This window comes from Vanessa cardui, chromosome 7 (genome assembly GCF_905220365.1).
Source record: "Vanessa cardui chromosome 7, ilVanCard2.1, whole genome shotgun sequence".
Lineage (NCBI taxonomy): Eukaryota > Metazoa > Arthropoda > Insecta > Lepidoptera > Nymphalidae > Vanessa > Vanessa cardui.
Window position 1 is genome coordinate 6,137,827 of NC_061129.1, and position 21,780 is coordinate 6,159,606.

The 21,780-nt window shown below is 34.4% G+C and overlaps 1 protein-coding gene across 1 annotated transcript in view; it reads right to left on the minus strand.

Annotated features, from left to right (window-relative positions):
- Nucleotides 1-21,780, minus strand: part of LOC124530820 (muscleblind-like protein 3) — a 104,024-nt gene that overhangs the window by 74,417 nt on the left and 7,827 nt on the right. The window contains exon 2 of the mRNA XM_047105137.1: nucleotides 7,411-7,457. The gene's annotated coding sequence lies outside the window, so the exon portion shown is untranslated. The remainder of the gene's footprint in view (nucleotides 1-7,410; nucleotides 7,458-21,780) is intronic.

The window sequence follows — 21,780 nt, forward strand, 5'->3', positions numbered from 1 at the left end:
CACCCTTTGCACCCGACCACCTGTCGCATCCGCCAGCTCGCAGCAGTCGCTAATCAGTCACTAAGTCAAGCTAAATCTCGGTCTGACAGGGAGACCGCGCTACGCGGCTAATGGTATTTTGACGAACGGGGATATTAGCTTTCGCGACGTGTAAATGGAGGTAAAATAGCCTAGGCCAATTTTTCCTTCGAGTGAGACAGACTTGTTAATACATATAGCATTAATGTACTTTTATAAGTTTACCGAATAAGATTTTTTGTAACGAATAAAACTAATTTCAATAAGATATAATGTTGAGCATGTTACAGGAGTAATAAGTGTTAATAATAGTCTTTGTGTATGATTGATCGACAAAAGAAAACGTTAACACTTTTTCGGAGTCGTTCAAGATTGAGCAGATGAATCGTAGAACAAAATAATTATTATTGCGCACGGGGCAAGAGAGAATTTTCGCATAAAATAGTAGACATTTATGAAATAGCGGTAGCTTGTCATTCGGAGCGTCGGTATCGGTCTAGCGGGCGGCGAGCCGCGGCGATTGCTGTAAAATTTCATCGCAATAGTGAATGTACACGCGAGTCTAAAAATAAACACGGCGGTCACAGCGGGCGTAGCCATGCGATACTGAGATAACTGCTCCAGAGTATTTGCCGCATCGGCGCCACTCTGTGTTGTGACATGAGAATGTGCGTCACATGCGTACACTTAATTAGTCGCGTTAATTTTATCCGACACAATCGCTTTTAAGTGGCCGCTGCATTTTGATTGCATATTGATTCATTTTAAGTAATCATTGTCATTTCAGCTTCACTGTTAAAGCTAGGTCCGCCAAATACGAAACATAATGTCATCGAAGTATGTACCTCTTTTCCAAAATACCTTCTTTAAATCAAAAATACAACTTAAGAACGATCAGTAAACACCAATAAATCATTTGTTATATATGTACGTGTACAGGTACAGCACGTGGCATTATAAAGATATTCTCTCGATTCTGTTTTTTGTAATATTTATGTCACATTTGACTAGAAACCGTTAGTCACTTCGGGGCGTTATATTGGAAGCGAAGCCTTATGGAGCGATGAGATATGGCGGCAAAGCGAATGGCATAAAATGTAATGCATCTTATACGTCAGGGAAACAAATGGGAGTAGAAATTTTTCAGTCGTCGGGGGAAAATCGAGTACATTGAAACATGAAATCATTTCAGCGATGATAATACGCAAAGCAGCAAAGTGTGACTAGCAGAAACAAACTAGATTGAAGCGAGGAACGGAGCAATAACGTCAGTGGGCTTCATCTCGGCCAGATCACGTTCCTAGAACAAAAGAAGCGCGGCGAGCAGGCAACGGCCTAACGAAATAAAAAATCACGTTCAAATGTAGCTTTCATATTTAACAAACTCTATGCAATGTGGAACGTTTGCGAATGATTCTATCTAGAGCTTAGCTTAATATAAAACCTTTTTTACAAAGTATTCTAGTAGATATACATTTCATTTAATTAATTAGCGGCTCTTTATGTTATAGACCTTGAGCGTTGAATGATCTACCTTAAATTATCCGACTAAAGAGTATATATATGAACTACAATATATGTATATATTAACTTATTGATTACTTTTAAAAGTACATCTGAATGTTGAAATGATTTATGAATATTTACTAAAACAAAAAAAAAAAACTACGTACCCACTCAGTAAATCAGTTAATATACGGAAATTATATTTCATTTTGAATAGTATGAGAAGAAAAAGCGATTGCTCGTACTGTAGAATTTGATACATTAAAATGAAAATGCCAACAACAGCCGTGAATGTGTCACGTGACAACTCCATGCATTCGTGCAGCATTAAGAAGACATTAGGACTCATGGCGAGGATGCATTATTTCGCGATGTATTTAAAACTTTGCTCTTATCGCTCTAATAGATCAGCATTGGACAGATAATAGAGTAGGTGTTTATTACCTTAACGATCGTGATTCTGATTCCTTGTAAAGATAATCGTGATGGTCTTTTAGAGGTAATGTGTAGGCCTGTCTTCACAACTTCGAAGTCTCTCAAGTCGATCACGACTATCGATTATAATCACTAATCTAAGCGTGAACTCTAGATATTTTTTTTTATTTTTAGCTGACGTCGGTTTGCTAGAATGTGTATCCGACCTTGTTTAAAATAATAAATAGAATTTGGACTGAAAAGTTCGAAATAATCATACTAAGCATTTTTAAAAAGCGGGGTTAATCGGAAAGTTTTATTTGAATATATATTGGTGTAAAGGTGAAAAATTGTTAAAAGGCAATCCTACATATTTTTTAAAATAAAATGAAACATAGGTACATTCAAGTGATCAAACGCGTTAGTCTGAAATCTAGAAATCGCATGAACGTTTCATCACACGTAGTTGCGAGCTTTCAAAAAGCTTTCAGTGCTTGATCGTGCCCGATATGATTACTGCGATAAAAATAGTGCTTATTTTTGTATGCTTGCTTGCATTTTGATTATCGTTTAAATAACTCCCATTTAATTAAAGCTGTTATTAGCTACGTAATTATTATACTTTTCATCTTTGAATGTTAAGAAAAACCAATTGAAATATTCTTTGTGAAATTAATTAAACAAGTAAAGTTGACTATCTACATTTTCTACGTGTACCTACATGACGATTAAAAAAAGTGCGGTGGTCAAGCGGCCACAGCGGAACATTTGGCGGAGGCTGATGGACACCGCAGAGGAGAACTATGCATTTTAAGTTACATCAATCGATACGCGGTCGGTCGCGCACGTGTGCTAGTTGTTTATGTGCCGCAAAAGCCGCGAAGTTTTGCACGACTGCCAAATGTGAAACTTTACTTCATACAAAGTGCCTTTTAGGACTTCCCACGAGAGATGTTAGGTTCGGCTAGTGCACGTATGGGGATGAGCCCGCTCCGTCATCATCGTTACAGCTCGCTGGGCGGCGCCAATTTGACCGAGCCTAATGAGTAATGTGTCCGTCGCGGTCTCTGGACTCTATTATTGAGCCTGTCAGAGTGGAAATATAATTATACTTAAATAACTACATTTATTTTTCTTATCAAAATAAGCAATAATTAATAAGATTATGAATACAAGCATTTTTTTTGTAAAATTACCCTTTTTAATTTAAAGAAGCGGCGTCATAAATTAGTTACGTCAGCCGTTTCGTGTTTACTTTCTTGGCGCGGTTGCTACCAAATACTTTTCGACTCATAAATATTTTACTGAGGAATTCTTTATGGTATTGTGATCAGATAGTAGCACTCCTAAGGCATGGGTCGATGTCGCATCAATATTTCAATGAATGCCTGAAACATGTAAGTGTATTTTGTAACGAAATGTGTTATTTTTAAATAATACAGTGTTTCCAGCCAGTTAAAAGAAAATGCGGCAAAAGAATGTTCTCTGCAGATGAAAGGATAAATTTAACGAATAAAAGTTTAATGCAATCAAACGGGGTCATGTTGAATGGCGCATTTCGTGACTGTTCGCGATTTTTTTTTTAATTTTAACGGTATCAGTGGAATGTAAGTGTGATATTCGGCGGCGTAAGTGATGAAAGCGAACATGACGTGAACACGGCATCGGAGAAGGGGACGTGGTAAGGTCGCGTTACGCTGTTTGAAAGTGAGATGCGAGGCGCCAGGAGAGCAACAAATTAAGTCCCCGCGGGGAAGGCCCGCCCACGCCCGCTCGCACCCGCGTTGAGAGCCCACCCGCGATAACGTCTCGCCGAAGGGAAAACTTGAATATTTCCAAGGAATTACATAACCAAATTCGTTGAATAAAAGTTCACGTACGTGCCGTGACAACTGCCAAACGGTTTCAGAGCTTCAACTCTAATTGGAGATACAAAGATATTGATTAACAATATTTTACATTTAAGCTTTCAACATGAAGAATTAAAGGGATTTTGTTGCGACGGATGACTGAAATTATAAATTTAAGAACCCATTTCCATTGATAACCAAGAATTAACATCAGAAACAGTTATAAAGATAGCAAAAATTTATATAATGCACTTTTATATAACCTACATATGGCATAACCTAGGAGTAAAGCAGAGCAGTTTTACTTTAGATTTATTCAATAAATAATTCTCAATAAATATTTTACAATTTTTTCTTCTATCCCTCAAATGTTGTTGAAAGTCGAAATACTTTGAAGCGTATCGCATTTAAGGTACTAAGCGATTATTGACAGATTTTGCTTATAGAAACAGGGGCGAAATAATAAACGATACAGTTAATGACGGACCTATAAAAGAAGGAAGAAATCTGCCAATAGCAATACTTAAGCGAGGATATAAAATTAAATGGGTAGAAGGCGTTTTTACAAGTTTATCGAGCGTTCCACATCGGGCAGACGTCTAATGGGCTAGCAGGCGCCGAACACGCTGCCTGTCTGTCTCGGCGGCTAGTGACGTTGGCTCTTGCCATGGCGTACCAACCCGACACCAAACCCTAACGAATTTACGATCGATATATGTATTTTGCGCGGCAGGCGTTATAATCATAAAACGCTTAATTAAGAATAAAATAAAAACATTAGTCAGAACAGTGTAATTAGGTCTACAAGCTACAACTGGTGCGGGCCAACGCGAACAAAGAACTCTGAATAGTTAGAGAGCTGCGCGGTTGGCTGCCCCTGAACTGACTTTTTATGCGGATTTATCGACTCAAATTAATCGTATAAGTAGAACCAACGGAGGTAACTTGCGTGAAATCCGATATATAGGTACTTTTTCGAAATGCGAACACACATACATTGTAAAGTAAATGTATTTGATAAATAGTATTTTCTAAGTTCCCTACTTAGACAAAAAAGTTTTTCTACATAGTTTGAATAAAGTGTGAAAAATCGACAAAAAAATGATGATGTAAGAAAAGAGACAGGAATAGTTTGATTGAAAAAAAAATCATATGGACGGACACTGATGCCAGTGTTTTGGGAGCACCTACGCGGCTGGGTCTCTGGAGCGACACGTCAACCCACAATCTCATTTACCGCTTCCCACTACAGCGAGCGACACGTAGGAAATGAGATGCGATTAGTTATCCACTCAACGAACGCTTACAATACCTCTATCTATATAGAAAGTTTACTATGCACCAGCTGATTTTATCGAACTTAGATTAGGATCAATCGAAATGTTAATTTTGTCATTTAAACTTAACAGTGGACAGCATTCGCCTTAGATTGTATTTACGTAATCTCAACTCATTATTCCTCTAGACTTTTAAACATGTCCGACTAATGTCTGCGGCCTCCACTTTGGTCCATTAGATTTCGGGAGAAACTGTATTTATGTTATGTAATTTGATTATTTAACTAGACTATCACATACATTTAGATACGTATCTAACGGGGGTTTTAAATCTATCAGGTATCAATACTGAGGGCAGTTAGTATTTTATTTCAAAATACAAAATAGTTTAGTATGTGAGTTGAAATATTATCTGGTTATAAAAATATAAATGAAACGTTACTTATAAACCATCATAGTTCAAATCAATGTTTATTGCGTATTGATAAAATAAATAAGTTAAATTAAAGACATATTCTATGCAATGCAGTTCTCCTTGAACTTTTAGAATGGAACATTTTCTTGGAACAGCAGTGTTCTTTGGGAAGTAGAGTGATTCCGAGCCGCTTACTCCAGCGCCCGCTCTGGGACTGCATAATACATTGCAGCGAATGCACCGCAGTTTGATCCCTTTCTAGACAAGGTAAGTACGACTGGAAACTTCTTATGACGTTACCTCCACTTTTCTACCAAGTACGGACATGAACGACTAAGTCTTTACGGTCTCAACGTAAATTGACAAAGTTTTAGGGATGTCATCTCTTTGTCTTCTTATACGGGAATATCGGCTGCGTTCAATTATTTATGACTAATCGCTTCGAAAACTTTGCGAGACCAAAGTTTGTAGAAAGTATAAATGGCTACGATTCCACATCGGAACTTAAATTCGAGTGGCATCCACTCGTGAGTAGGTAGGTACATATTAAACAAAGAAATCGTAAAAAACGCCTTACATTTTATGTAACGCAATGAATATACAAACAATAAAACAACAGTCACGATAATGTGTTTTGTGCCTACAATATTTTTAAAAAAAAACTATATTAAAATATTATATTAGCTGCCATCCCAAATTCGTCCGGATAATAATTAAATGAGGTTATTTTATTTACTTTCCGATTGCAGCGTCTTCTATCGTCCGATCTATACAACTTTTATATAATATAAAGATTTAAAATGTATGCAAATATCAAGGTCTTATTATTAGAACTTTCGGACGGATGTTACTGATTAATAACATAAATAATGATCAAGTTATATACGACAAACTCGTTTAATGGTACCTAATATTTATTACCTGCTACAAATAACCCATAAATTTGTTAGTGTCAGCAATATAATATTAATCTTCAATAAAATATAATTCGTTATATAAAATTCATTGTAATAACATTTTTAAAGGATGTTCGAGTATTTAATGCTTTTTTAAAGGTATATCATTAATTCGATTGTAACAATTATAATGGGATTCAAGTTTATATTGATTTGTTTTATGAGAATAATGATATTAAATCGAGGAGATTGTCTGAGCTATGAACTATTAAAGTTCAATAGGAGTCAATTTGGTCTACAACCATTATCTGATGAGTTTTTTTAGAACGCTAGTTAATAGTAATTTCCTAATAACATAACATTAAGAAACAACAAGGTATATTTAAATATGCGTAATGGTAAAGTAGTATGGGGGCTATTCAACATTTATTAATGCGAATTGGTTCGGTAACTCCAGACAATAGCTTATATTTCTTCGGATTGTAGAGCTCTGTGAATCTGGGCGTGCACACAAGGCAGGTAAATGACTATCTGCATTAGCAATTCAGACAGGACCAGCAAACAAAACAACTACTTTCCCTTTCATATACGTCTGAACGAGAACAATATCACTTGGATACAGCGCTGTAAATATAGTTCGATATGTAGAGTAAACGTTTCAACAAAAACGGATGTCTTAATCATTGTGGAACAGCCATTACTGACTTTATAAGAATTAAACATACAAAACAATTTCTATAAAAACCGAATGAAAGTTATTATATTTTCTGCAGATAGAAATAATTTTGTATTGTGACATTTCTTTTGAAGTGGTAAAAGTGAAGATATAGAAAGACTACTAGGTAGGTTTATCGTCTGGAGGGCAATCATGAAAACTATGTCACATCGACGTTGTTTCAAAGATGTAAAAAATAACTCAAGTGGGTATATAACAACAACAACCTAGCGTTGAAATGCTAGAAAATCTTATTTTTCGTATGTACATTTTCGTGTTATTTTTGTATGTAGGTAGTAAAAATAGCATAATAACTTACTTTTTGGGCGAACTCGTTGAAAATATTATATGACTCCGAGCCAAAATCTGAAAAGAAGAATTAAGACATTAGCATTTGAAGCAAGGTTAAATATATTTTATAATCAATATTAACAATTACAAGTAATATTATTAATTTAAAAGTGCGTCTGTTTGTTACGCTTTTGCTTCGTAACTACTCAACCAATTACCATGTATCTTTGCATACACGTTGTCAGTGATACAGAAAAGGACATAAATGTTAGTCACACGCCTAAGCACACCCCCCTTTTCAAGCAGGCTGCGTTATGGGCGGAAACTAGTAAATTATAACTAAGAACGTTATTAGAGGTGAAGATCAATTCTTAAGTGATATCATTTAAGTTTGCTCAGCACACATTGCCTCGCGAATATAAAACTAAACCAATTACAAGTTTTCCAATATGCCCGGCAAATTATACCAATGTTAAACTCGCAATAGCCTCTCAACGCGGCTTCTTGCCGAGTTCTGCTTAAATTGAAGTTTGGAACGCGTATAGGAGGCACCCCAGCTTCACGCACACACTGTTGATAAAAACATTACGAAGTATCATTCATCAGTCACATAAATACTTTAACGTTTTATTTATGTTTTGTGGATATCGCTTACCTAGTTAAGTACTTATTTTATTGAAGTAAAAATCTATCTACAGTTTTGTTTTAAGTAATTCACCTCATGTTAAGTCGGTTTATCATTTTTTTTAGTAAAATTTTAACTAATTGAATTTCATCCATATTCGAGGACGAGAATGCATCTCACTTATGAAACTTAACAATGCAATAAATCGTGACACGGTGTAAAACAATAAATGAGGCTCCTGTAATATTAACTGCGCAATCACGTAACCATTCTAGTTACATAAACACGTTTTGCAATACGAAGCGAAAAAGCTGCGCTTAAAAACTCCATTACGGGGCGGCATTCGTTTCGCCGTGTCACAATACGCGTTAACCGACAAAATGAGAGCGTCGTAGCTAGTTACGGAAATAAAAGGCGTTATTATGAATCGCAATGACTGCGGCGCGGCGACGGGCGGAGTCAGGTAAACATAGCTATTTGCTTACCCGGCCCTTGGCTAGGATTTGTGACATCCGCCGGTAAGCTGAGCGCTGCGAGGTGAGCATTTCAGCTTCAACTCTAATTAGTTATAGTTGAATTAAAACGTTAACACAAAGTACGAATTTCGGAATAAGTATGCTTACTAATAATTATAATACATTAAATTAATTTTCGAATGAGAATTAAATACTATTTCATCGTTACATTTAAATTTAGAACACACAATACTCGAACAAAATGTATGTATTAAATTATAATAAGCCGCAGAAGATTTTGTAAATCAATTTAACAAAGTAAATTAACTAACATGTCTCTTAGCACGACTCTGATAATACCTCTACCGCACGCTAATCATTTTGAAGAGCGAAGGCTGAAATATGCTTTTACGTAAGCGTCAAATGTGAATATTGTGAAATGTTTTTGCTCGCGGCGGCAAAACGGTTCGTCTTTTTACAGTAAAATCATAACTGACAGAATTGAAAAGGCAACTTTTGGAGTTTATGCTTAGATAAAAAATAAACTAAAAGTGTATGTCGCTACATCATATTGAATGGATTCATTTTTGTATTCGGTATAAAGGACAGGCGTGGAGTAGAAAAAAGGTAGATATTTTTATTTTTAAAATGTTTGCTTATTTACTAACCATCGTAACCACTACGTTTCAGATAAATTTTGAACAAAATAGAACGTAAGCGAATGTATGTCGGGTTGAACGAAAAGGACTGGTAGATTTTTTTACCTATTTTATAAGATACTGAATCTTGAAATATTTTTTAAAACTTCAAACAAGAATTAGTTAAAGAAACTCTAAGACTTGATCGAAGTGCGTAGCGCGTCTAAAGTAAAACTCGACTAAAGTATGACAAAAGCACGTGCGCACCCGAACCTTGCAAACTTCCCGGAGGACACACCGTCATTTTTAGGGGCGCCACTGAAAGGTAAGGTGTGTCGTTTTGAGGCCCCAGGGAATTTACTACGCTTTAAAGCTGGTAATTTGATGTGAGTCTTCCGAGATTTTTCCATCTTCTCGGGGTCGTTCAGGGGACGGGATTAGACTACGTGAACTTTAAACATCGGCGTCAACGCGGTGGATTAGTGACGTAAGTTTAGCTCAGTGTTTTGAATTTTTGAACAATTTATTTATCTCTTTCGTGTTTTTATATTCAGACTATTCGACTTGAATATAATTTTCATTTCGAAGCAAGCTATACATTTTAATCTAATCATCGAATGATTGTGAACTCAATAACTAGAAGTCCTTGTATATACGGTATAAAAATGAACATATATTATGAAAATTGTAGTCAACATGGAAACAGGGCGTAGGAAAAAAGCAAAGTCGTAAAACTGGTGCCCACCAATCGCCAAATAAGGTCGGCGTGGCACCGACGAGCCGCGCGTCGTCGTCCTTGACTCCCGGCCAAATGACATAAGTTGGCCCATGGGCGCGGATTCTTAACTAATCGATAAACAAGACGAAATGGATGAACAAACCAAACAACCGATTAGGCCTTCCCACGCGATACCATTAATTTGTCCATTTTATACGACCATACGACGCATTGTATAAAAAGCACACTGACTGACGCTTAGTCACGTTTAAAGAGGCTTTACGTATATTTTAAACGCCAAATATATACTGCCCAAATATGACTATTTATGTTGAACTATTGAAATAGCAATAACGAAAAGAAAAAATCTGTAGCTACTATTTATAGATTTACATACAATCAACTTAACCCTTATGTTATATCTGATAAGCTTTTTTTTTTCAGTAGTAGCGGTGTTAGAAACACATGTTCCTCGAGCAAAGAGAACTTTCAGTATGAAACAGTAACACGTATGTTTTCTCTTTATATTAAAGGGTTAGGTACCAAAAATAAATTCAAAATTTTATGCTTATCGGTTGAGTAATTAAAACATAACACAAAAAACAAACAAACTAAACAGATTACAAAATAAATTATTAGTAAAAACATTCAAACAAAAGAAGATTTTTTAGTTTTTTTAGTGCAGACTAAAAAATAAATTCATTTGAACCAGTCTCGAAAAACATATATAAGGTAGCGCGTGTAATAAATTTTATAGTAATGTGCGTGATGTAGAATCGATGTGGGGCTAAATGAAATTAATATTTAGGTTATTAGGAATTTAGCCCTGTATTGTAGGTGTGACTGAGTATAATAAACTTTCAACACGATTGTACCGTAACAATGTTTTAATTAAATTTTTGTAAAAGTTATAGAACTGGTATTTTGTGAATTCTGAACAATATAAAATATTAATCTTGGAAACATAAACCGAATATTATTTATGAAAACAAAAACTAACATGTTGAATAATGTTGCAACTAAAACTTGATTTCTCTTCTGAAAAATGACCCTTACACATCTCATAAGAAATACTTTTTCTTCGGCAAAGTATTAAGTAAATAAAAAAAAATAAGAAACAATATTTCCTTGCTTGCATTTTTTTTATATTGACTCATCGTTTGAAATTAAAAATGTTAGATGTTCAAATGTAAAATTAATTCAAACTTAGTGGAGAAAAGCATCTATTTGCCTCAAGGAGTCTCAATCCTGAATGCAAATTGTCGATTTCTGTTTAATACTCTTTAAAGGTGTTCTTGTTGAATATCACTATCGATATTTCAGTAGAAAAACTTTTTTTGTTTACCAAAGCAATTGATTACATTCTTTTGGCGATTGGTACACACGAGATTAGCATGCGGCGCGGCAGTCGTCGCACTCAAGTTCATTGGCAAGAGCCCACGTGCTCGCCCCCACCGCTGCAGCGAGGTGACTGACTCTTACAAAGCCTACATAACATATATGGACGTATGTAATTAGTCCTTATGTCAACTTATTTTTTTTTTCCATGAGCTCTATGACGTTGCATGTCATTGCGACACTCTTTGCCCTTGCACGTGTATTGTTGTCTAATCAATCAACACAAATCTTGTGTAATATGTAATAATAGATAAAATAATATATTTCGAAAAAACTTGTTTTTTTTTTTTAAATTCTGTCATTGAAAGTTTAAATGAGATTATGAGATAATAAATATTATATTTGCAATACCATCGTTTTAACATAGATATTGAAGTACTGATAGAGTCTGTGGAGCGTTCGTTACAAGAGAGATGAGCTTAGGAGTTTCCTAGTATATCATTAATGATTCAGAGATCAATAAGCGAACAGTAGGCATTAGCGAGGTGATCGCTAAACGTCCACTTCGGCGGTGAGCAAACACGAAGGCGTAATCCGTTGGGCGGCACTTAGCGCGCGCCGCAAGCACCGCACTCTAATTGCACACCAACTAATCTGTTTGTGAAAGCGTCACATTACTGATTTGAGCTTTCAGACCGACTGGACGATTCGAGTGCTCACAGTTCATTAGGAGCTATAAGTTCCTAATGAACGCCGAACAATGCCTTTGAACATGTTTTAAAACTAGTCAAACTTATATTCAAGTGCTCAAGCTTACTTAACCGTTCAACTAGTGCATGCATAACTTGTTCACAAGTGTATCTAACATACCGAACGAACAATGGGATTATTTTACTATTAAGATATGTCGTATTTATAATTAGACGATGCGGATGTTTGCATGACGTTTGCGATGAAGGCTTATGATTTATGAGAGTTATATTTAAAAGAAATGAGCGCCATCAATTACGATCTCATATAGTTAAGTACCTAATTTAAATAATTTGCGTATTTTTTTCATTCTTTGATTTTCGAAAGTAAAATATACAAGCATTAATACACTTCGTTGTACTTAAGACAGATTTAAGTATTTAGCCGATGAGTAAGCCGCCTGCAATATTTTACCGAGGCATTGTGTTCATCAAAGCGAATCGTCTGACAATGTTCCTGTAAATATTTATTGATAGATTTATTCCCTAAGCTAATTCCTGTTTACTCGTGAGGACAAAATTATACGCTGAGTAATCGAATGACTGTGCAGCGCCGTCGCGGTTTAATATTGTTTTTTATTCTCGTTAATGACTCGAATATCGTTCTACACATAATTTCTAATTAGTCACTGGAATACGTGCACTAAGATCTCATTATGAACGAAGCTGGTGTCTCTGGATAAAACAAATATGTATAAAATTTTAGACGATAAGTTTCAATCTATCTCGACCTCCGTGGTCGTGTGGTGTGTACACCGGTTTTCATGGGTACGCCACGTTGAGGTCCCGGGTTCGATTCCCGGCCGAGTCGATGTAGATTACCATAAGTTTTCTATGTTGTCTTGGGTCTGGATGTTTGTGGTACCTTCGTTACTTCTGATTTTCCATAACACAAGTGCTTTAGCTACTTACATTGGGATCAGAGTAATGTATGTGATGTTGTCTCATATTTATTTATTTATTTATTTAATACTCTGGAATATAAATGAGGGATAACTTCATTGAATCTTGCGAATAAGATTGTAAAACACATATTTGTTAATATATATACTCAAAATTATCGATTAAAAATTTTAAACATGAATGTGAATATGAAGGCTAGAATTACATGTTTCAAAAGCACGTCCCAAAAGGGGATATATAAAAAAAAACATCTTATAAAGTAAAAATGTATCAAACTCTAAATGTCCTGCTAAGTGAGAGCTTATTTATTGTTTATCTAGTGCGGGCTTATAGATTCAATATACAAAAATAGTAGGTTGTTTGGTATGAAATACATTTGTAATTTTAATACTAATTTATAAATACTTGATGGTACGACGTTGTGCAAACTCCATATGGTTGGTTACCACATAAGAAATTCTACCGCCAACAAGCATACTTTGTAATTTTCAGATTTGTAAGGAAAGAGTGTAACTACAGACACAAAGGACATATCATCTGAGTTTCCCAGGTTTGTGGTGAATTGGCGCCAATATCTATTGGTGATGGTGACAACCTTCCTGCCCATCCGTTTAATTATATATTAAAAAAATCATCTTTCTTACGATGTGCATCAATTATAATTACACAACATAAGAAAAAATAATTAAGTAACAATTATTAACAAATCAAACTGTATCCGTAATTCTAAGAAAACTAACATACGCTCAAATATAAATAAAGTTGATGGCAAAGAATTGCATTATAATTTATTTTTAACCAATAGGACAAATTGGATTTCAAAACTACAATCGCTAAAAGCATGAGTCAGAATGGGCAATGCAATATTTGAAACCAATTGCGTATCTGTACATTTCTCGTCGAGTTCTTAGATAATAAGTAAAGTGTTAAATGAGTTATCAAACAGTTTTTAGTTTTTTTTTTAGAATAAAGAAAATAATAAAGGTCGAAACGACTTTTACATTAGATAAATTAGACTCGGCCAACAATGGCAGCCTCTTGCGCTAACTAGAAAGTGAATCGTGCTGGTGCCGCGAATGGTCTTTCTGATTGTATCAAACTTCGCGTTCGTTACTCCTTTCATTATTCTTTCAATCACAATAAAATAGCTGTATGATCTCAACTAGAACGAAAACCTTTTAAGACAGATTAAATTATATGTTTACGTACAGCGCATATATGTATTATTTTAATATTACTAACAAAGAGTTGCAGTTTTTATTTAAATTATTTACATAAGCAAGGGAAAGGATTCTTATTTTACAAAAATGAGGTTAACATTCGCATGCGGGGTGTCCTTTAATTTTAACTTATTTTAGGAACATTGCCGCAACTTGCTATAAATTAACCTTTTACGGAAAAATGGACATCTGCTCCTCTGGAAAAAAAATCCCTCCTGGAACTTAGAAGTAAAAGGACAAAATTTACGATCCGTGTAACCGTGGGTAGGCGGTGCCCGCCCACGACTCGCATGCAAATGGCTCGATTGGAGGAGATTGCTGATGTTAGGCACCCAGGAAGATTAGAGTTGAAACACCTCGAAGGCCTTGATCAGTTACCGATAGTAATTGACAGATAAATAAGATAATTTGTAATGGAAACACGCTTAGATTTTAAAAGAAAAAAAAACTATTTCCTTTTGTGTTAAATATTTTAATTAAATAAAAACAAAAAAAAGAATTAAACAGAATTATATTTTAAATAGCACCAACGCCGAGAATTATCTGTAAACTAGAAGTAGCTTTTTTATGGGAAGGCTTGAAAGCTTAGGAAGTTATAAGTTAGATCAAAACCGATAACTGGTGAGTTGAATTACTAAGCAAAATAGATCACGAGAAAATACAAAGACTGGTGCATTTTAAAATGGCATTCGTTTTGCATTTATTAATAAATTTAAAAATATGTTTTTATAAATATCATGTATAAAATATGAAAATGTATACATAACCAACAAGAAGAAGACTACATTAAAAATATTCAGAGCATTATCATATCATAAGGCTACACGCATAAATTTATGAGTTACCATACAAAGGAATTGCATAGGAGTAATAAAACAAGTAAATTCAGGCTCGTATCGCCCACGCGGACGACTTCAGGCGCCACACGCCCACGATTGCATAGACTATTCTAGTTATAGCACAATAATCCATCTAAGTTCCTCTTGTTCTACTTGTAATGAGACTGGCTCGCATCTCGATGTTATCGTCCGTGATAATCGATTCTACAACCTGTACTAATTTCTTAACTAGATTGCTACAGAATTTACAAATTATATACGTATAATCTTATTGTTAAGCCGTATTATTGTCTTAATATTAACATATGCACAGTTATAATCTCATATTGCAACGTCATGTTCGCCTTAAGTGGAAAGTAGAGCATTGTCTGTGCACTTTCTCTCGCCAGAAGGCCGGCGGCTGCGCATAAGCCGTGCAAATTACGAAGAAAATATCAATAATGAGTCCATCTTAAATTAAATATATTAATTTATAAAACATTATCTGTGAACGTAAATAATACTAACAATAAAAGAAACATTTTGTTAAGTCATTTGAATTGAAAGTTGAACCTAAACTGAAACATACTAATTACGTATGTATGTATAAATTAATATTCTACTTGAATCAGATTTATCAATCAGATCCAATAAAATCGTTCGACCTAGTTTGGATTAATATTTTCAGTATTCGTTTTAATCCATAAAAAATTGAGTTAAAATAAATAACTTAATCTCTTGATAAAATCAGACGCAGAAAACGAGGGGGGGGGGGGGGGTAGGGGGAACGGCAATAATGGCGTGCACTCAAAAACCAGTTTGCGAAAGAGCCCTCATACCAAAGTCGGTCGCTAAGCAGCACCGTCGGCCCCGCGACCGGTCCATTAGCCGGGTCATCTGCCTGCACACTGCAGTTAAACCTATCCTCTTAAAATAATAACAACAATATCGCGGTATGAGTATTACATAATCATATTAACAGTTTAAATTACGTTTACCTATCCACAATATATGTATACTGATATGAATGTCTTTAAATAAAACTATAACGTTCCATTACTGGAATGAAATGATCTTTCTCGTTACATATTACTTTTCGGACCTGAGTCTTTACTATAATCTTAAGACATTTACGCGTATACCTTAGGTATATTGAAAGCTATCGTATTACAGTTGCAAAGTAATGAACGTCAAGTTGTATCCAAGGGAACGATGCAAACTTGTTTGCTGACATTTCAAAATGATTTCGTACTTGTTATGTTGATAACCGTTTTAATTTGTAAAAAATATACTAAATAAGATATATTTCGATTAGACACTGTAGTTTTTAATAAGGCTCATAATGTAAAACTAGTTTAGTAGGTACAATACGCAAAATTAAGTTTGGCTTTCTCTGGGCTAACTTAAAGCTCGCACGGGGAGTTGCTTTTGTTCCTAAAAACTATATTTGCGCTGGCACTCTTGTTTTATATCTGTCCAGCAAATTTAGATCGAGCATATTGGACATGCATAGTTAGTTTTACTCGCATGTTTTTTTAATATCAAACCTTAATATATTTTTGAGCCAAGTAAATACCCGCACTATAAAAAAGGTGTTATTAATTAAAAGAAGTATTAACATCGACTGGAGTAATAAAACACACAAAACCAAAAGTAGTCTTGAGGATGTTCGTCTTATACTAATACAGGAAATTAGGTACATATTAAAGATATTAAATATTAAATGACAAATGAGCTTATTATCTTTTTACTTTACATGTTTATCGTCTGATAAATCGGATGGATAATGGAAATTTAGAAAATAAAAAAATTACACTGCATTTTTTTTAATTGGAGCCCCGATAAAAATGTTGCGTTTGGCACCTCAACTCGAACCGGATTTGCTTGAATAAGTACTAGGTACTTTCGAAGGCGTCATTGGTGGATAGAACGTTATAATATCACTGAATTACCTTGCGTGGGCCAAGGTAGCTTGCAAAGTGAATGTACCTAAAATGCCTGTCATTTGACTTCATCGAATGTATTTTTGTAGAAGGTCAAAGAGCTAACAAAGACATCGACAGTGCTTGACATTATTTGTAACACTTTCGATTCAATTATTATTATGGACAAATTTTATCAGCTTGTTTTTACATTGAAGTCGTCTTGTGTGACGTAGCCAGAAGAGTATTTAAATTACATATACATATAAACATAAATATGATGTAAAGTGAACACGAACTAAGACAACCCAGTTGTTGGAACACGTGAATTTTAACCAACGTTTCCGGGATCAAGTCTGGTCATGTACCACTGAATTGTCATATTTAAATTTTGTTTAATATCCATCTCATGATTAACGTTTAAGGAAAATAATAATTCTATCCACCAACCCGCATTGAAACACATTGGTGAAATAACCTGCAAAGATTGCCGTCAAAAAAGCGAAACCACAGCTCAGCTCTTTATTTTGGTAAAACACAGAAAACCAACATTAAAAGCTTATTTAATAAAATACTGTTATTTATATATTTATGGTTGTATTAGAATATGCAATGTGAAGATAAATTTATCGAATGATGTTAATTACCCTGATTTCCAAGTAAAAATAAATAATTATATTGCATTATAAAAAAGACAATCAAAACCAGTAATTACTAGCCGTAAATGTTTAACTAGCGAAAATCCAATTCCATTAATTGATACAATAAATACTATAATCCAATCCAACTAATTCTCTATCAATTAACTACTGTTTGTTGATCTTTGTGTAAGTAAAAAAATATACAAATTAAAACAGTAGGTATAAACTACGTGTTGATTTAAAAGACTTACATAATTTAATTTAAAGGTGTGATACTAAAACATTGCGTAATAATAATTATCGTTCGTGAACCCTACGTGTTTATTTTTTAATTCCCAAAATATATGAAATTGAAGATTTAGTGTAGCGATATCGCAAAAAAATTAACCCTTCGGCGGATATGACTCATTACGCGGACTGCCAGGAAATGATATTAAATTTTCACGATGGCGTTTTATGTTACCCGCGCAGCCGGTTTCGCTAGTTCATGCATATTTATCAAAATAACAGTGCCGATTGAAAGGCTGCATATAAACACGCATTGAATTGCAAAATGGCGCTAGGGACTAAGGAATTAAGAGTTTAAATGTAATAGTTTTGAGGGTGTAATTTTGCACGCTGCTCTGATTGCATTCGGACGGTGCGTCGATGGCGGAGGCGGCGGCGGCGCGGCGACGTTGTCCGACAGTCATTAGCGAAGGCACCCCCTCTGTTGTGTAGAGGGTTAGCGAATTCCGCGAACCGCGCGTCGATCGGCTATGACTCAGAGCGATGGCGCCGGAAAAGCGACGATTGTCCACTCTATACTTTAATTATGCTTTCTGTTTAACACAATTGTGGCCGTTTTCAATTATTCATTAAAGTCCTTAATGAATAACGTCGAAACATACTATTTTGGCTTTTATTTTAGTAATTTTGATATTAGCTATGTCCAAAAATAACTTTCGATTAAGACAGTTGAATCAAACATATAAAAACACGCAGGTTTATATAGAAAGGATTACTTAACGATAAAACGTATACGATCCGTTTCATTTTAATCCTAATCGTTATCCTAATTATGTTATTTAGGGTACATTTCTATAAAAAGGATTATTAAAGTCAGTTTTTCTTTTTGCTAGCTATATATTGTATTTAATAAATATAGGTAAATGTTAATATGAGACCCAAGAAGGTCGTGTGTACGAATTTCGAAATTGGCAAAAAAAACAACAACACATAACATTTTTTTCATTATACCGGATTCCCAAGTGCCTGAATAAAACAGAGGTCGGGGACGAAGCAAGTTGGCGCTAATTTCACTGGGAAACATATCGCTGGGCGGGTGATGACTAAGTTGTTTATGTTAGCCCTCGGGCGAATGACATTTGGGATAAATTGTTATTTACGTCAAATAGCTCGCTGTACTTTATATATAAATTGAGTTTACTTGGTAAAATTATGTTTGTTATTCCAAGTTTGGGAACTTTATCCGATTGAACGAAACATCCCTTATAACTTCCATAGAACGACTCATAAGGTTCTTTAATTGCATACTTATGTTACTATGCTTAGTTAGTACGCTTTCGACATTGCAAATACATGAATTTATATCATTTAGAGAATAGTAATATTAATATTATAAATGAATATGATATGAATGACATGAATAGAAGAATAAAAATGTTTATCTTCTCCGAGTCACCAGCTCGAAATCGATATGTTCCAAATTAAATTATATAACAAAGGAACATATCAAATTCATTCGCGAGATATCTGATTAGGAGTGGTCTTGCGACGAGTGAATATAAAAGTAAGTCATGACGTAATAAAATAACGAACCCTAGCCCTCGAAGACACCTTGTTCGCAATAACTTCTCGTTAAATAAATGAAACTGAGGCTATAGATACAATAATAAAGTTTCTCATCCAATTTGTCTCACCTCACGTTTTATTCGCTATCCTTCTGACTTATTACTACGCAATACAGACCGAACACTGAAATTGCTTGATCCGTAGCATTGTAAAAGTCCCACTCTCATAAAACTCCCACATATTTCACGACAAATAAACTTCTCATCCTATGAAATTTTCTTCTCGAGAAGCAGTTCACTGCAGGTAATATTTCAAAACATGTGTCATTCATAACTTTCGCCTTCGCAATGTCTGTCGATGGAGCCCGGGCGAAAAGGTCTCAATAATAAATTTTTCGTGAGCCCGCTCCGTTATCCCCGCGAGCGAGCCCAGGTACGTTTTACGGCCGCGCAAGGGAAAATAAACGAAAAATAAAATAAAAGTCGAAATGGCTGACATAAAACTATTTGCCCAAATATACCGCGTGAAAAATGTTTTTCAAAACATCCAATGAACAAGTACGTATTACAATGGTTTGAGAAAATGAAAAACGTAAATTTTACATAAACAAACAATTGTTAACTGAATATTAACGGTATTGAAGGCCTTTGTCTGAAAACAAGAAAATAATTGTTTTATAATATTATTAGCTCTCCGTTGCCACATCGCATTGGCGAAAAAAGGTATAACCAAATTTTCTTTAATGATCAGATTTATTTAGTCTAACCAAATATTAAATATACAATTACAAATTCATATACACTACATGTAATAAAAACAGTATCAAAACAAGCGAACTATCCATCTATTAAGCTAATACGTCTTACAAGACATTTTCCCATCTTTTTAGATTTCAAAAAAGTCTGCTCTGAAAGTAATCTACCTTTTTTACATTCAAGAAATATGTTATTTATTTTTAAGAGGATGATCACTGTGCGACTCATGTAAGTAAAGTTTAGTTTTATAACATAAAATTGTTTACGATTAATTAATTATTATAAATGAAATATTTGCAGTCACAAATTTGCTGTTGATATTTTGAAGACTTTTTTGTGCATTTATACATTTTTCAGGTTCTTATAAGCAAGCGTAAAATGTTCTTTCCCTTTATATTCACATAATAAGTTTAAAAATGTGCAAATATATAAACATACAATCGAGCCCAAGTTCTTTGTGAAACTATATAACATTATAAGGTGTTTTTTAGGACATTGTATCTTCAAAAATAATTATAGCAGTTTAATTTGAAAGAAAATCCGAATCCGAAATGAGATTAGCGCGTTCAAACAAATTATTTAGCTTTATAAAACAATTCTTACAGAAAATATTATTATTGGAATTTTATTAAAAATTTATCGGATACTCGCGCACCCACCGTACATATTACATTGATAGTTCGTTACCAGAAATCTATACACATGCGCCAACAACAACGGTAGAAAATTTCAATTTAATCGCATTAACGATGCGTGAACGCTTAGAATACGGAGAAAAACAAGCATTAATATTTATATAAGTATAATATTTTCAGTTTAGAGATAATTTGGCATATTAATAAACGTATTATGCTGATTCGATGTTACGGTACCTTTTAGATTAAAGTTTTCGTATAGATATAAAATAATTACGTGTTTTGTTTATATGTAGGCTAGAGTTGCCTTTGGTCGCCAATCTGAGTTTTAAACGTAGTTTGAAATTTGTCAAATGCCGTGTCGGAGTCGCGTGATGAGGCGCATTAAGTCTCGGCGCAAGTCACCGAGCTCCGCCGGTCGACCTGCTTCACAAGTGATAAACTACCCTCTATAACTACATATTTTTTTTCGCGATAAATACCGTGTCAAATAAAGTAAATAAACTATACAGAAATAGAAAATCCGTAATTATAACATAAATATCGATCGATCCATTTGATGCCGAGATCTAGTTTCGAAATAAATTGTTAGTATGTCTTCGTAAGAATTTGTTTAAATATGATGCTAAATAATTAAACACTTTTTACAAATTTGTATCTACATGATATCCGTACTAATATTATAAATTAGACAATCGACCTAGAATTTCTCGGCAAACGGGCTGAATCGATTTTGATTGAAAGTTGATTGGGGTATCCTGAATGCCGTATATATAGACTTTTTTTTAGTGTCTAAAGTGATAAATCGGAGAAAAATGTTAATGAAAAAATTACATTTATGCTGAAATTTGACATTATCGAAGTATTGCTATATATGACGCCCTGTTCTCATTTAATTATAAAGAAGACTTGTTAAAAATATACCTAGATGGTGTGGGATTAGATTGTCAAATTTATTTTTTATTCTGTGGTCTTAACTTTATGGTTTCTCATTTTTATTTAAAGCTTGAACGAAACGTAAAAAATGCAAGTGAGTCCGTCTTTTATTCAGATGTATGACGATACAAACTTGATAAGACAAACCTTGTTAGTTATATTTGCTTATATATTAATGACATATTATTGAAGGAAAAGTAACAATATCCCTTTTTTAACGAATTCCAATTTACCCCTCCAATTAAGCTTAA